At 52.2% G+C, this 15,553-nt stretch overlaps 1 protein-coding gene across 1 annotated transcript in view; it reads right to left on the bottom strand.

The window, feature by feature from the left end:
• Positions 1–15,553, bottom strand: part of VAT1L (vesicle amine transport 1 like) — a 104,372-nt gene that overhangs the window by 22,236 nt on the left and 66,583 nt on the right. The window lies entirely within an intron of this gene.

Genomic DNA, 15,553 nt, shown 5'->3' with positions numbered 1-15,553 from the left:
CTGCCTTGTGGCGGCTGCCCTTGGCAATGGCTGTGATTCTGCACCTCCCAGCAGCCCGGTTGCAGACACGGGGCCTCTCAAACCAGACCTGGGCAGGGCCACACACACTTGCTGGGAAGATGCACCCGCAGGCCCTCACTGGCCCGCATTGTTTTATCACCAGTGTCAATGTGCCATTGGTGGGCGTTATCTTGCTGGGTACTCTGTGGGACCTTCCAAGCTCCCTCAAGGGGTCTCCTCCTCCTCTCAGTGGCCACTGCACCTTGGTGACCTCTTGGGACTGATCTGAGGCGCCCGCCCACTTTTCTTTTTCCCAACACCAGGCTACTGAAGCGGCAGACGCAGCTGGGCCTGTGTGTGTGCGTGAAGAGAGATTTCCGCCACGGCCGCCCGTGTGGTGGTGGCGTGGCTGATGGGAAGATAATGAGAAAAACACTTCCTGATGTCTGAGTCAATAACTGGCTTCCTGGGCACACGCTCGGCCTCCGAGGCAACACGGAATCAATATCTTGCTGGGCCAGCCGGCGTGAGCTCAGGAAAATAACCTTTTAGTTTCTGAAGATATTTTTTTTTTTTTTGGAGGAAGGTTGAAGGATGGAGATTTGGGCCACACCTGGTGGCGCTCAGGGCTTACTCTGGGCATTGTGTTCAGGGATTATGCCTGGGAGGACTCAGCGGATGACTGCTGGGGTACAGGAGAGGGAGCTGGGGTGGACTGTGTGCGGGGCAAGTGCCTTAACCCTTATACATTGTCTCCGTATACTTTTCTTTTTTTTGTTTGTTTTCTTTTTGGGGTCATACCTGGCGATGCACAGGTGTTACTCCTGGCTCATGTACTCATAAATGACTCCTGGTGGTGCTCGGGGGACCATATGGGATGCTGGGGATCAGACCTGGGTCAGGAGCATGCAAGGCAAACGCCCTACCCGCTGTGCTATCGCTCCAGCTCTCCGTATGGTTTTCTGGGGTGGGGTATGTGCCCTGCCCGCTGTCCTATCAGGAACCCTGACAGTACCTTTAAGCTACTGGAGCGGAGGAGCAAACTCCTGAATGCCTTTGCTTGTCCCAGAGTGTTCCAATCCAGACACCGCCATTCCTCGAAGAGATTTGATAAAACAGATTGAGACTGATCACAGCGGGTAGGGCGTTGGACTTGTATGCAGCCGACCTAGGTGCGATTCCTCCATCCCTCTCGGAGTGCCTGGCAAGCTACTGAGAGTATCCTGCCCGCATGGCAGAGCCTGGCAAGCTCCCTGTGGCGTATTTGATATGCCAAAAAGGTAACAACAAGTCTGACAATGAAGATGTTACTGGTGCCCGCTCGAGCAAATCAATGAACAACGGGATGACAGTGACAGTCTCTGCTCTTGATTTCCCTACTCTCTTGCCTGGTTGGGTGGTAAGTGATTTGCTTCAGAAGAAAAGAGAAAAGAGCGCCTGGGGCTAGAAGTTCCTACCTATCAACATCAGCCTTCGGCTCCAGTAGATTTCCATTTCCGGGGCTCCCCTCAAGTAGGAAGACGGGCACGTCTATGAATGAAGGGTCCCATCCATGTTCTCAGAGGCAGAGTAAACCACGTGTCCTCACCATTACCACGTAGGATACTTTGGTAGAAGCCTATCCTAGGGTTCAAAAATGTACTGGGGCCCCCAAAAGCAAAACAGGAACGTGGAAAGAGCCAGTGATGAGAGAGAAAGAATCCAAAGTTCTGCTCTATCTCCAGCCAATCTTTTTTTTTCTTTTTGGGTCACACCCGGCGATGCACAGGGGTTACTCCTGGCTCATGCACTCAGAAATTACTCCTGGCGGTGCTCCAGGGACCATATGGGATGCTGGGAATTGAACTTGGGTTCGCCGCGTGCAAGGCAAACACCCTACCCGCTGTGCTGTTGCTCCAGCCCCTCCAGCCAATCTTTTTGAGTCTCCTGTCTTTACCCATCGCCTTCTAAGATGTCAATTCATAGACATGAGAAACAAAGCGACACGTGAAGAAAAAGGTGGCTTGGTCACCAAGCTGGATGGAAAAGTGCTTTGTGGCCAGGGCGTGGCTTAGTAGTGGAGCATATATCTCACACAGGTCTCCTCTTGGGTTTGAACACCTCTCTCTCTCTCTCTCTCTCTCTCTCTCTCACACACACACACACAGACACACACAGCATGCGTTCTTAATTGCAATCATTTCCAGTAGAGCAGGGGCCTTTGGGAGCGCACTGGCTGACGTGCTGAATGAGCTGTTATATTCATCGCGAGTCCTCAGCCCCCTTTGCGGTTTTGATGATCTAATATGAAAGGTGGTGGGAGTAAAGGAAGTGCTTTATTAAAAGGTAATATCATTGGAATGATAAAGCATGGAGATGCGCTTCCACGCAATACTCCAGCTCAGCGCGCAGAGGTTGAGCCCTCGTTTTTTTCCCATCTCTTTCCCTCACCGCCCCTTCGGCCTCTTCCATCCATCTCTCACTGCAGTACTTACTCACAAGATGAGCCCAGATTTCCTCTAATCCCTCTCTTTATTCCCCCTTCATTCATCCTTCCAAATTGGTCCTCAATTAATGAACTGAGGTTTTTCAAGGCAATTCTGAGAATCTAGGTTATATATCAGAAGCTCTGTCAGGCCAAGGAGACAAATTAGACAAGAATATCTCTTATCTAAAGCCTTCAAGTACGGGTGGGTGAATAATAAACTTGAATTCACTGAAGCCATGCACCAGGATGATTTTTTATCAAGGCAGTGTCTGGGAGAACTTGGGTCCAGCCGGGTCATGCCTGTGAAAGTGATGAATCTGCCTGGAGAGCAGTCAGCACTGATCGGAGGACACTCTTGGCACGGGTACCAATGGCAAAGTGGAAAAATGAGAGGTGGCTTTGAAGATGCCTCCCTTCCAAAAAAAAGGGACAAAACTGACTCTGTCATAAGAGGAATCCCTTTAGGGACTGGAGAGATCAATGGGTAGGGTGCTTGCCTTGCGTGCAGCTAGTTCAGCTCCCAACACTGTGTGTGGTTCCACCAGCACCGCTGGGGGTCACTCCTGAGCACAGAACCAGGAGCAGTTCAGGTGCATGACTCAATGTTCCAGAAAAAGTATACCTTTAAAGATAGCTGAGAGTGTTATATTTTGGGGGCTGGTGGTGCCTCAAAGGGCTGATCACGCGGGACCCTTATGTCTGCCTTGGCACTTAGAGTCCCTCACCCACCACTAGACACAGCTTCTAAGTACTGTGGCCCCCAAATCACCAAGAAGTACAAACATACACAAACATGCTAGAAGTAGCTTCAACATCCTCATTCTTTCTCTGAAATCTCAACACGACAGTGACTCCATCATATATCCACCTATAAAACTACCTTAGACAGTTTCCAAATCCTCATAATATACTGAAAGGAAGGACCCTCGTGCCTTACAGGCCAGGAGGAAACTTCTGATTTCCGATCACATAAAGGAGCACTGGGCTTGAAGTTAAAACCTTGACTTTCTGTTGTTCTAATGTTAGACCACTCCTGGCAGTGCTCAGGGCTGACTCCTTGCATTGCCTGGGGGACCAGGTAGTGGGGTGCCAGGTGGTGTGCCAGGGATCAAATGGGGGGCTGTCTGAGGGCCAGGCAAGTATCTTGCCTCTCCAGCTAGTATTTTTATTTATTTTTGTGCTTTTTGGGTCATGCCCGGCGTTACACAGGGTTTACTCCTGGCTCACGCACTCAGGAATTACTCCTGTTGGTGCTTGGGCGGACCATACGGGATGTTGGGAACAGAACCCAAGTCGGCCGTGTGCAAGGCAAACACCCTACCCGCTGTACTCTTGATCCAGCCTCTAGGCTGGTATTTTTTTTTTCCCCTTTATTTTATTTTATTTTTTTTAAGTTGTAGATTTACAATTTTTTGTGCTTTGGTTTCAATTATACAATGATCAGATACCCATCCCTCCACCAGTGCCCATTTTCCACCACCATGGATAATATCCCTCCCACCCCCATCCCCCCATCCCCCCTATCTCTGTGGCAGGGCAATCCCCTGTGTTCTCTCTCTCCTTTTGGGTGTTGTGGTCTGCAAAAGAGGCATTGAGTGGCAAACATGTTCAGTCCATAGTCTACTTTCGACATGCATCTCCCCTCCTGGGAGGATCCTCCAAACATCCTTTATTTGGTGCTCCCTTCTCTATCTGAACAGCCCTTTCCTCTAGGATACCCGGCTGGCCTCTAAGTTATGGAGTAATCCTCCTGGTGCTGATCTCTAGGCTGGTATTTTTAAGCTGCTATAAAATCCCAGCTCTGCTCCTATTCAATTCCAACACTCACAGTTCCTCCACTTGCTGACCCAAACCTCTTCCACACCATCCCCCGGCTGAAGGGGTTCGACTGAAGGGAGGGTCCTGAGGAAAGCAACGTCTCCTGACCATAGGATGAGTCCAGATGGTGAGCTGGCCCAACCCTAATCGATGGGAAGTACCAGGGGATTAATGCCCGCGGCCCCACTTGGGAACAGCCAAGTTCAGCCAACGCCGTCAGAGATGGTGCCTAAGGATCCGAGGGAGCCCCCGTGAGGGACCTCCAGTGAGGGACGAGCCACAAGGTCCACGGGACTAGACACCCTGCTGGTCTCCCACCCTGCAGTCGCTGCCTCTCCTCTCCTGCCTCTCCCACCATGAGGGGTCTGGGATGACAGAGAGCACTAGGACCCCTACCCACGCCTGCCTAGCCTGCCTAGACCTGCCCCCGGCCACCCCAGCTGGCACCTTCGCTTCTCACTCCTTCACCCACTCCCACAAGCTCGGGCTTACAGCTGACGCGGTGACGGAGAACCGCCAACAGAACCGGTGGCTGACTTTCACGTCCCCTGGTCAGCCGTGGGCTCTGCGCTCTCCCATTCTGGTGTTTGCTCAAGTCCCGCAACTTGAGAAGCTCTTCCTCATCTACGGACTCCCCATTCTGTGGCACTCCTTACCCGAGCCATCTGCTTCCCTCTCGTCCATTTCCTTGTGCCCTGGAGGATGCTAAGTCCCTAAGTAGGACATCTGACTGGAAACCCATCAATGCTGCCATGCTTACGCTGGCTACCAATCTTCTTATCTTCTGAGTATTTTCTTCGGTGTCTTACTGTGTGACGTTGGACAAGTTGCTTCACTCCTCTGGGCTTCATTTTCCTTCCTCTGGAAGAAGGGGAAATGACTTCCTGTGGTTCTGGTGAGGCCTGAGGAGTGCGGACATGAGTGCAGGGAAACAGATGCTCAGGACGGCGACAGTTAATTACCACCCAGCAGGTAGAATTCTTGGAGCTGCAGTTGTCACTGTAAGGGTGATGACTGTCCTCAACTTCTCCCCAACTGCTTCCTGTCTCCCCTTCCTCTCTCTATCTCACGCTGTTTCTCCTCTGGAGCCACAGGAAGGCCGTGATCATCCAACGAGGACCAGCTTCGCTCTGCAGCCGCCACCAGCACCCAGAGGTTCCTGAGCTCCCAGGGTTGGGATCTGGTATTGGACAATCGATCAGGGGTGCCTCAATGGCTTCCCTATTGTCATCGGCCCTGTCACTCCAATCTGTCACTGCTGTTCCAGTGTGGGTTCCTTGCTCCCTGAACAAGCCCTGAGCAATAATTTGGGCAAGCTCGCTCACTCATCACGGGGGCAAGAACAGCACTGCGGGCTTTGGCTTCGGAGACTTCGGCTGCCCAGCTCAGGGTGAACATAGCACCTGGCACGACTCGGCAGTTCTTTTCAAGGGAGAGAGGAGGAGGAGGAGGAGTAAGACTTATATTTAGGAGTTTGGGGCACTGAGCCAGTACACTATTGGCAATGTAAAACTCAGTTAAAGTCCCGCCTGGAGGGGTGAGGAGCTGGGTAGGGATTTCTCCGTGCCGGAAGTGTCTGGCGCTCACAGGCGAGGATACAGCTGAGTGGTACTTAGACGAGAAATGACAGCCTCGTGCTAATGCTAAAACATGAGGCCGAAATGAATCAGCGGCAGGCTGGAGTCTAGGCTTGCTGAGGGAGTTTAGCTCCGAGTGAGAGCCACTGGTGGTAGGTGGTAGCGTCAGCCTGTATGGGTGTGTTGGTGCTGTCTATCTAGACAGCCGACGCAGCAAGAGTCACTGGACTGAGACAGGGAGTGAGCACCAGCCGCGGGGGAGATGAGCCCCGGCTTCCACTGCTCTGTCAGGAAAACCCTCATTCTCCTCGGAGCAAGCCTGGCACAGCAGGGCTTGCCCATCAGGTGGCCAGGATGGGCTGCTGACCCCACGGGAGGAGGGTCTGAACTGGACCTATGTTCCCATCCAGCGTTCTGCTACATGTGATCTCGTCATTTTTGTACTGCTCACAAAATCCTCATCGTCTCTGCTCCAGCATTTGCTCTGGATTAATCCGTGTCTCCTTCCCCCACACACCCACTCACATGCCCAAGTCCTCTTGTCCTGAGCCTTGGAGTGGGCTCATTCCTGGGATGCGGGTCAGGGCGGGGGAGGAGGGGTACGTGGTTAAGATGAGTTCATACGCAGGTTGGGTGGACCCTAACGTCATAGGCACTGGCGCCCTTCTAGGAAGGAGAAATTTGGACACAGGGACATAATATACCAGGGCGAGATAAGGGCAGATATAGGGGAGGGGTTTGGGGGGAGGCTCTGACCAAGAAACACACCAAAGATTGTTTGAGCATCCCCCCTACACACACACACACACACACACCATACCACCTCCCCGCCCCCAGCCCTGCAGAAGTTGGCAGAGAATTTCATGATGAGAGTTTTCGCTCTCAGCCTGCCAAGCACCTGGATTTCAGATTCTGGCTCTGACACTATCATTTTGTGTTTTAATAGTCACTCAAACGATAGGACTCTGCTCCAGCACTTTCAGAAAATGAGCGTTTGGCTGCACTGGGGGCAAGAGTGAGTTATCCCAATCTGAGAGGAAAGAAAAGAGGCTCGGAGAGGCAGTGTTGGAATTAGCAGGAGAGGGGCCAGAGCGATAGCACAGCAGGTAGGGCGTTTGCCTTGCACATGGCTGACCCAGATTCAAGCCCCGGCATCCCATATGGTCTCCTGAGCATGGCCAGGAGTGATCCCTGAATGCAGAGCCAGGAGTCAGTCCTGAGCATTGCCAGGTGTGACCCCCTCACCCCCCAAAAAATAGCAAAAAAAATACTGTCACTGTGACAAAACACTGCCCTCCCGTTGTTCATCGATTTGCTCGAGCGGGCTCAGTAATGTCTCCATCTTGAGACTTGCTGTTACTGTGTTTGGCGTATTGAATACGTCACGGGTAGCTTGCCAGGCTTTGCCACGTGGACGAGATACTCTCGGTAGCTTGCCGGGCTGTCCAAGAGGGGTGGAGAAATCGAACCTGGCTCAGCTGGGCTGGCTGCGCGCAAGGCAAACGCCCTACCACTGTGCTATCGCTCCAGCCCCCCAAAAACAAACAAACCAAAAAACCCCACAGAATTAGCAAAAAAAAAAAAGATTAACGGAAGACCTCCCATTCCAACGCTCCTTCTGCCACCCTGGCATGGTTCCTGCCTACCCCCATTGGCTTCCCAGTGGCTGCATGGCCAACAGTTACCAAGCATCCACGCAGATAGACTCAGCTATTGCACAAGAACCACAAAATCTCTCGCAGTAAGGAAGGTGGTCTGCACCCCCTTTCAAACGGAAGACCAAGGTGCTGCAGGTGATGGACGAACCCCAGGGCTGAGAGAGGAGACTGACCCTTCGGGGTGTAGTCCCCTGCCAGGCGTTGCCGTTTAGTCCCAAGCGCTGATTGAAACATACATGCAAGTTCGCAAATGATCTGTCTGCAGCATCCTTAATCTTTGGCATGAGTGAAGAGGTCAGAATCGGTGATGAACCCAACCACGGAGACCTGGGGGTAATATTTGATAAAGGTATTTCTGGTGCCACCTTGTAAATAAGGGAGCAACACCTGAGTTGATTCAGAAAGGCAAACGGAAGCATCGTGGCTTGGGTCTGGCTGCGTCTTTCAAAAAAGACAGCCGAGAGCAGGCCCGACCCAGACTGCAGAGGAAACCCAGGTCGCAGGCATGTCACAGTCAAATGATAAGAGCAGTTGTTTTTCGGTTATCAGAAATAGCAGAGCGGAAACCCTGGAATTCCGATGAGAAGCTCTAAGCTGGGAAAGAACTAATGGTGCAGAGCAATGCGCTCTCTGGTGGGGGATCTGCCTGACCCCGAGAACAGGATGTGCTCCAGGCAGAGGAAACACCTCCTCTGGGGCCCAAGAAATGATCTGCAGGACAATTTCTTCCTTGCTCCCTAGTTTCAGGGCCGCTGCCTCCAGGATCTCGGCTCTCTGGAGCTGGGTCGGCAGTGCCCTGTCAGGATAATGGCTCATGGGTCCTTCTGATGTGCCAAGCACACTTGGTTAAGCACAGTCTGTACCGGAGGCTAATTCCTCCGACTGCAGATTGGAGAGAGAAGCCACGATCATCTCCGTGTTCCCAGAAACAGTCCGAGGGAGGAGGGCCTTGAAAGTCAAAGGATCCTGACTCGGCATAGCAAGACCGAGGCATGTAGGGTTTTTTGTCCTGTTTTGCAGAGGAGCTGATCCCTGTGCCCAGTCTTGGAAGGGGGACGGGAGGCTTGCAGGACCCGGATGAGGAAAGGCAAGCCCAAGGCTCCCCACTATACCCCGTGGTGGCATGAACAGTCTGGCTGGGCCATCTCTGTCCCCTGCTCCCAGCACCCTGAGCCCAACTCGAGAAAGGGCCTGGGGCAAGGTGCCAGCCCCCAGGGCAAAGCCACTGTCTTACACTCGCTGGGCCCTGAGTTTGATCCCCAGCATGGCAGGTCCAGCCTAGCACCACTGGGTGTGGTCCTCGTGGCCTCCTGAGTGTTGAGCCAGGCTGAGCATCACAAGCGAGTGGCCCCACACAGGCAGATCCACATAAAATACATTTAAGTACAGAAGGAAACAATTTTCTCCTTCCTTCTTCCTCACCCTCTGTCTCTCTCCCTTACGGAGATGGGGACTCTCCAGGCCATGGCATTCACTCATTTAAAGCGTGCAGTGCCATACTCTCCGCCATCACTCACTCCAGACTGCAGAGCCATGCCTGGAGGCAGCCTTTGCTCTGCCTTGTCCACGCACACGTCTCCACCCTGGAATCACTCCCTCCTGGAACAGCAGTTCTCGGGAGTCTGTGCCTTCTCTCTCTGAGCCTTGGTTTCCATTCAGCACCAACTGTGAGGCTTGTGCTAGCCACCAGCCCCATGTGCATCCCCTTCCTGACCGTCTGCGTTCAGACCCCTGCCTCCATCATCCTGCAAGAAGGGCGTCAGGGACCCTCCGACTCTACCCCAGAGATTCCCGCTCTGCTCACCTCTGTCCTGGCTGCTGTGGGCCACAGGGTCCTCTGCCCACCAGGACTCCTCCCCTTTCTGGGGGGGGGGGGCAGCGGCGGTGTGAGCTGACCATCCACCTCTTCCTGTGAGCAGGGATGGTACCATCTATGACCCGGGCCTGGGCAGCAGACCATCATAGCCTGAACCCAGCTTCACCGCACAGCAACTGTGTGACCTTGGGCAACGTCACCTGTCGCTCCCAGGTCCGCTTCCCGATTGGGATCTCAGCCATAGCCTCACGAGCGCCACGCCAAGTCCCCATAGGGAGTAAATGGGTTAATGAATGAAGGAACAGAGAAGCACTTGGCACCGATAATGAACCTGCTAGGCGACATATTTGCTAACATAATTCTTTCGTTCAGTGAGTTTCTTCATTGCCGTTTTTAAAAATAACTTCCATGCATCAGACTTCCCTGGGGGACGAGTTTCCATTAAATTCAATTATACGCAGGGACTTTGGGCGAGTAGAACTTCCCCCAAAGACTCATTTTTTTTTTTCTCACTGTGAGATGAAGATAATAGAAGTTAGATTTTAGGATTGTTGGAGAGTTTAAATGTTAATACATGCGAAACATAGGCGGCAAGGCCTGGCTGGCTGAAAATCCCCTAGAAAATGGGGTCACAGTGGTGGCTACAGAAGCAGTATAAGTATCAGTGGCAACTAGAATCAGAGTAGCAACAGTAATAATCGTAGTAGCAGGTGGTAGTAATAGCAGTAGCAGAGTAATAGTGGGAGTAGTAACAGAAGCCTCAGTGGCATCAGGAGGAACAATAGTAGAAAGCATAGTAACAGTAGCAAAGGTGGCATGAAAGAGTAGTAACAGTAGCAAAGGCAGAGAGAAAGAGTAGTAACAGTAGCAAAGGCAGAGGGAAAGAGTAGTAACAGTAGCAAAGGCAGAGGGAAAAAGTAGTAACAGTAGCAAAGGCAGAGGGAAAGAGTAGTAACAGTAGCAAAGGCAGAGGGAAAGAGTAGTAACAGTAGCAAAGGCTGGGGGAAAGAGTAGTAACAGTAGCAAAGGTGGTAGGAAAGAGTAGTAACAGTAACAAAGGCAGAGGGAAAGAGTAGTAACAGTAGCAAAAGCAGAAGGAAAGAGTAGTAACAGTAGCAAAGGCAGAGGGAAAGAGTAGTAACAGTAGCAAAGGCAGAGGGAAAGAGTAGTAATAGTAGCAAAAGCTGTGAGAAAGAGTAGTAGCAGTAGCAAAGGCAACAGGAAAGAGTAGTAACAGTAGCAAAGGCAGTGGGAGTAAGAGGGTGGTGGTGGTAGTAGTAAAAGCAGAGATTGGAGTGGCAGTGCTAGTGGCAGTACTGATGCTGCCCTCCTCTCTCACCCTGCGTAACTCTGGATTCCTACTCTCTGGGCGTCACCACCTACCCCACCTACCATCACCTGATTGCAAACTCTCACCTAAGCTTATCTTTGTGTCCATGATGGCGTGTATCACTGATAAGGAAAACAATCGTGCTGTCTGTCCCCTGCACTCTGGGGCTCCTGGTTAAGTGGCCAGCAGTCTGTCCTTTAACCCACCTCCATTCTTCCTGTGGACCCTCAGGAGCTCACCTTCCCGTCCACTGCCCCCACCTTCGCCTTGGGCTCCCTCATCAGCCCAACAGCTGCAGTGGCTCCTGGCCAGACCAGCTGTCCCCAGACAGAACAACCCAACACAACATACATTGCCGGTTTGGGAGTGATGCTTTTAAAATATCCATCCCCTGTGCCTCGGAAGGTCTCAAGTCGCCAAAAACACACATGTATGCCAGTTTCCACCTGCCATGAAGAAGTGTGTCTTTCCACAGTTCATCCCAAGCTTTGCCTCTAAGTGGGGGCTCTGCATATGTTCCCCAGATGTGTCGCTTCATCCTCCCTGAACTTCCAGTTTGTGGTTGGCATGGAAGCCTGTAGCTTGTTTCAGGCTGACAGTCACACCCTCTGGGTGTCTCCTGGGCCCTTTCCCCATCCCCAGAACACTGCTGGTGTCCCACATTCATCTTCTTCTAGCAAGCTGCCCTCTTGCTTTGGGATAGATAAGGTTCTCTGTCAAACTCGGCAGCACATTCTTCTCCCTTCATTTATCCTTTCAGATAAATACCTCTGTCCAGGTTATTTGATGGCATACAACCGACAGCACATGCACAACTAAACCATAGGTCTTTGTATGAAGGTGAAACTATGGGGGAGACATAATGAGGGATGAAGGGCACTTAATCATGTGGGCATGAACTTCACTAAGCCATGGTAGAGAGAGAGGGGGAAGGCATCATTTCTGTCATTACGAAAAGGCACACATACCTAATAGTTGTGTGGGAAATTTCCCCCACCTTCGACCAGAAGCCTACCTCAGTTTCCTAGGCCAGCCCAAAGAGACTTTTTCCAGTGAGTCAATATTCCACGTTGCCATGTCCAGCACAGTGACCATTAAGCCATATGTGGCTACTGACCACCTCCGTGTGACGAGCACAACTAAGGAATGAAATCTCTGATTTGAAATTCTCGCCAGTTCGGTGCACATGTGACCCGCTAGTACCAGACTGGAGAGCAGAGTCTTGAATGTCAGGGGAATGTTGTGAAATTAGCCCACCCGGGCTTGATCCCCGGAACCCCATATGGTCCCCCAAACCCTCCAGAAGTGACCCCTGAGTGCAGAGCCAAGAGTGTCCTCTCTCCCAAACTAGATTGCCATGCTCTCTTTGCGGTTCTTTCTCAGTCACATGGCTGGGCCCACCAGGAGCAAACGCTCCACACCGGGAGAATTTGACAGCAGAAGCGGATTTTCCCCTGCTCTGGAGGCAGGAAGCACAAGGTCACGGTATGCGTGGGGCTGGTCTCCTCCTGGGGACTGCCTGCCAGGCTTGCCCATGGCTGTCCTCCCCCCGCACCCCCGGGGTCTCCGCACTCTCCTCAACGGGCATCCCTGCGTCTCTCTCCATGTCCTAATCTCTGCTGGAATGTCACCCAGAAGGGATTAGTGTCCCAGCCCCAATTCCTGCCTCCCTCTCTCCAATACAGTCATATTCCCAGGCCCTGGGTTAAAGCTTCCACATGTGACTAAGGGGCACCCAGTTCAGTTCGTACCAGAGAACTGTACAATTATGGACCGTGTTCTATCAGGAACTGTGGGCTGTAAAGCAGCAGGGGGTGCAGGCATTTGTAATTCGGTGCCACTGATGCGTTAGACCTTCTTTCTAGTATCACCCTTGGCACCAGCATGGGCTGCTGGCAGTTGGGGAAACCAAATGGGTCTACACTTCTTTTTTTGGGGGGGAAGTCACACCTAGCGATGCACAGGAGTTACTCCTGGCTTTGCACTCAGGAATGACTGCTCAGGGGACCCTATGGGATGCTGGGAATCAAACCCGGGTTGGCTGAGTGCAAGGCAAATGCCCTAACCCGCTGTGCTATCGCTCCAGCCCCAGCACTACACTTCTTAAGAGTCACACTCTTCTGTCTCTCGTCCCTGAACACACACTCCGCTCCTCTGCTGGGCAGCAAAGATCTGAGTCCAGGGTCTGACCCCCCCGGAGCCCAAGTCAGTGTCCTGGCTTCCTCCACCGGCAGCCTCACCTTTGCAGAGCTTGTTCCCTGCTCATACCCACCTCTACTCCACTGATGTTCTTTACAGTCTCTCTGCCTGCTCCTGTCTTGTTTTTTAGAATTTATCTCCTCTGACCTCCGCCCCATTCTGGAAGCCACCTCTTATCATTCGTTCTTACTTCACCTCCCCCTCTCCCTTTCCTGTCCAGTTGTACTGAAAACAATACCCAACAAAAAGACTCCGTGATTGTCTGCCTGTTTCGCCAAGTCTCTGAACCTGGAAACCATCTGTTCCAGGCTCACGGCACCCGGGTGCTTCTCTGGCTGCGACATCCGAAGTTAGTCCTCACATCTGGCGGGGCCCCAGAATGTCACTGCAGCCTCGTAGACAACCATTAAGTTCTCTTTTCCCTTTCCTATCTCTGAACTGTTGGGAGACGTAAGCTTCTTTGCAGCTGAATATATATTGTTGCACATATAATATCCAGACACCAACCTGAGACTGCAGGATATCCACTGTGCTGTGTATATTAACTTCACAATAAAGTCAAAGACAGATGGCTAAAAAGAACCCCTAATCGCCTCTGAAATTATTAAATCTTCCTGTCGGAGAGCTCCAAGAGCCAAGAAATTTTCTTTTTAATCCCTGTGGGCTTTCTATTCCATAGATGAAGTTACAGAGCTGGCCTGAAAAAGCAATCTCGTAAAATCCCTTATGAGAGGGGGCGGGGGATCATTAGTATCCTCCTTCTGAGGTTTGCAAGTAATAAATTTGCTCCGTGCTTTTCCAGCCCCCGAACGCTGTGTGGGCTTGATGAATGGCTGCGTTTGACCCCACCGCGGCTCTACACAGATGTCTGTAAACATCTGCAAGGAAGACCCCTCCGCAGGTCGGCGGTATTACTGATGAGGCGCTGGGGGTGCCTTTGTGGGCAAACAGGCAGCATCTCTCTCCTTCCGTGGGTGTCTGGCCCGCCTCTGCTTCCCTGAAGCTTCCTTCGAAGCACTGGTCCCCCCAGGCGGTGACTCTACCTCGCTCCCCTGCTCCACCCACGGGGACGCCTGACCATGCCTGCGGGTATTTTTTTAATTGTCACGGAGGGCACTGGGGGTGTTGCTGGCATCTGGGAGGGTGGAAGCCACAGACGCTGGCATTCACGTCCCTCGTGCCCGGGCAGCCCCCCTACCACTCTACCCCGCTCCACGACAACAAAGAATTATTCAGCCCAAATGCCAGCCACGCTACAGAAATCTCTTGTTTCAGCATAGCTTGTTCACCCGACAAATAGTATAAATATTGTAACACCCAGCAAAGGCCCCAGTAGCCCCCTCTCTCTGTGTTGGCGGGCCCCTGCATTCGCGCTCGTTGGAATCAGAGCATACCAGACACTGCCTCAGGCCCGGAGCCAAGCGGCTTAATCAAGCTCTTTCTTCATCTAGTCCTCTCGGTTTTCCACTTCAGTGGAAGAGAGACGAGCGTCTAAACACATCAACACAGAGGGCCAGGATTCGAGAGACAGTCCAGGGGCTAAGGCCCTCACTGTGCCTGCTGCTAACCCTGCTTCCATGGTACTTACCCCCGACTACCACCAGGCGAGAGCTGGGCTTAGCCAGCAGCAGTCCCCACCCCTCTCCCCCCCCTCCCCCTGGCCAGCATCCTCCTGGAACCCCAGACTTTTGCAGTGGGCAACTGGCCGAGCTGCATCTGCATCCTTTGCCAGGGGAGAGTCGAATACCCCGAAGACAGCATCAGTGACTTCCCACAGGACTTAGGGATAAGATTCAGATCCCCCCCCTAGGGACTGGGCTTGTCTTCACGCCCACCCTCCCTTCCTTCCAACCACGCGTGGCCCGGCTGCATGCCTTCCTCCAAAGTACCCAGGCCTTTCTCTCCTCATCCCTTCTGGGTGCTTCTTCTCCTGGGTATTTGGTCTCTTTCATGCCCTTGCTCATATGACACCAAACCATCTTTCTTCAATGTCACCTTCCAGCCTGCCTCCGTAAGGCAGATGAAAGCACCTCCAGAAGGGGCAGATAATGACGAAGAGACCCAAGAGACTGATGGATGGACCGCTAAAAAGGTCTCTCTCAGGGGTGGAAAGATAGTACAGCAGGTAGGAAGTTTGCCTTGCACATGACCGACCCAGGTTCAATCTTTGACATCCCATAGCACTGCCAGGAGTAATTCCTGAGTGCAGAGCCTGGAGTAACCCCCAAGCATCACCAGGGGTGACCCATAAAAGCAAATCAACCAATCGATCAATCAAAAGGTCTCTCTTCTTGGAGCACCAAATAAAGGGTGTTGGGAGGATCCTCCCAGGATGGGAGAAGCATGCTGAAAGTAGACTATAGACCAAACATGATTGCCACTCAATGCCTCTTCTGCAAACCATAACACCCAAAAGGAGAGAGAGAACAGAGGGGAATGACCTGCCACAGAGGCAGGGTAGGTTGGGGTGGGGGGTAGGGGGTGGGAAGGTTACTGGGATCCGTGGTGGTGGGAAATGGGCACTGGTTGAGGGATAGGTATTTGATCATTGTATAATTGAAACCCAAGCACAAAATTTGTAAGTCTACAACTGTACCTCATGGTGTCTCACTAATAAAATTTTTTAAAAAAGTCTCTCTTCTTTTCTCCATGTACTTGCCCAAATTTATCCTGAATTAAAGCCATCTA

Source organism: Sorex fumeus, unplaced genomic scaffold, assembly GCF_029834395.1.
Source record: "Sorex fumeus unplaced genomic scaffold, SorFum_2.1 ptg000122l, whole genome shotgun sequence".
Classification (NCBI taxonomy): Eukaryota; Metazoa; Chordata; class Mammalia; order Eulipotyphla; family Soricidae; genus Sorex; species Sorex fumeus.
The sequence above is the reverse complement of the archived record's forward strand: the minus strand, read 5'-3'. Positions and strand labels throughout refer to the sequence as shown.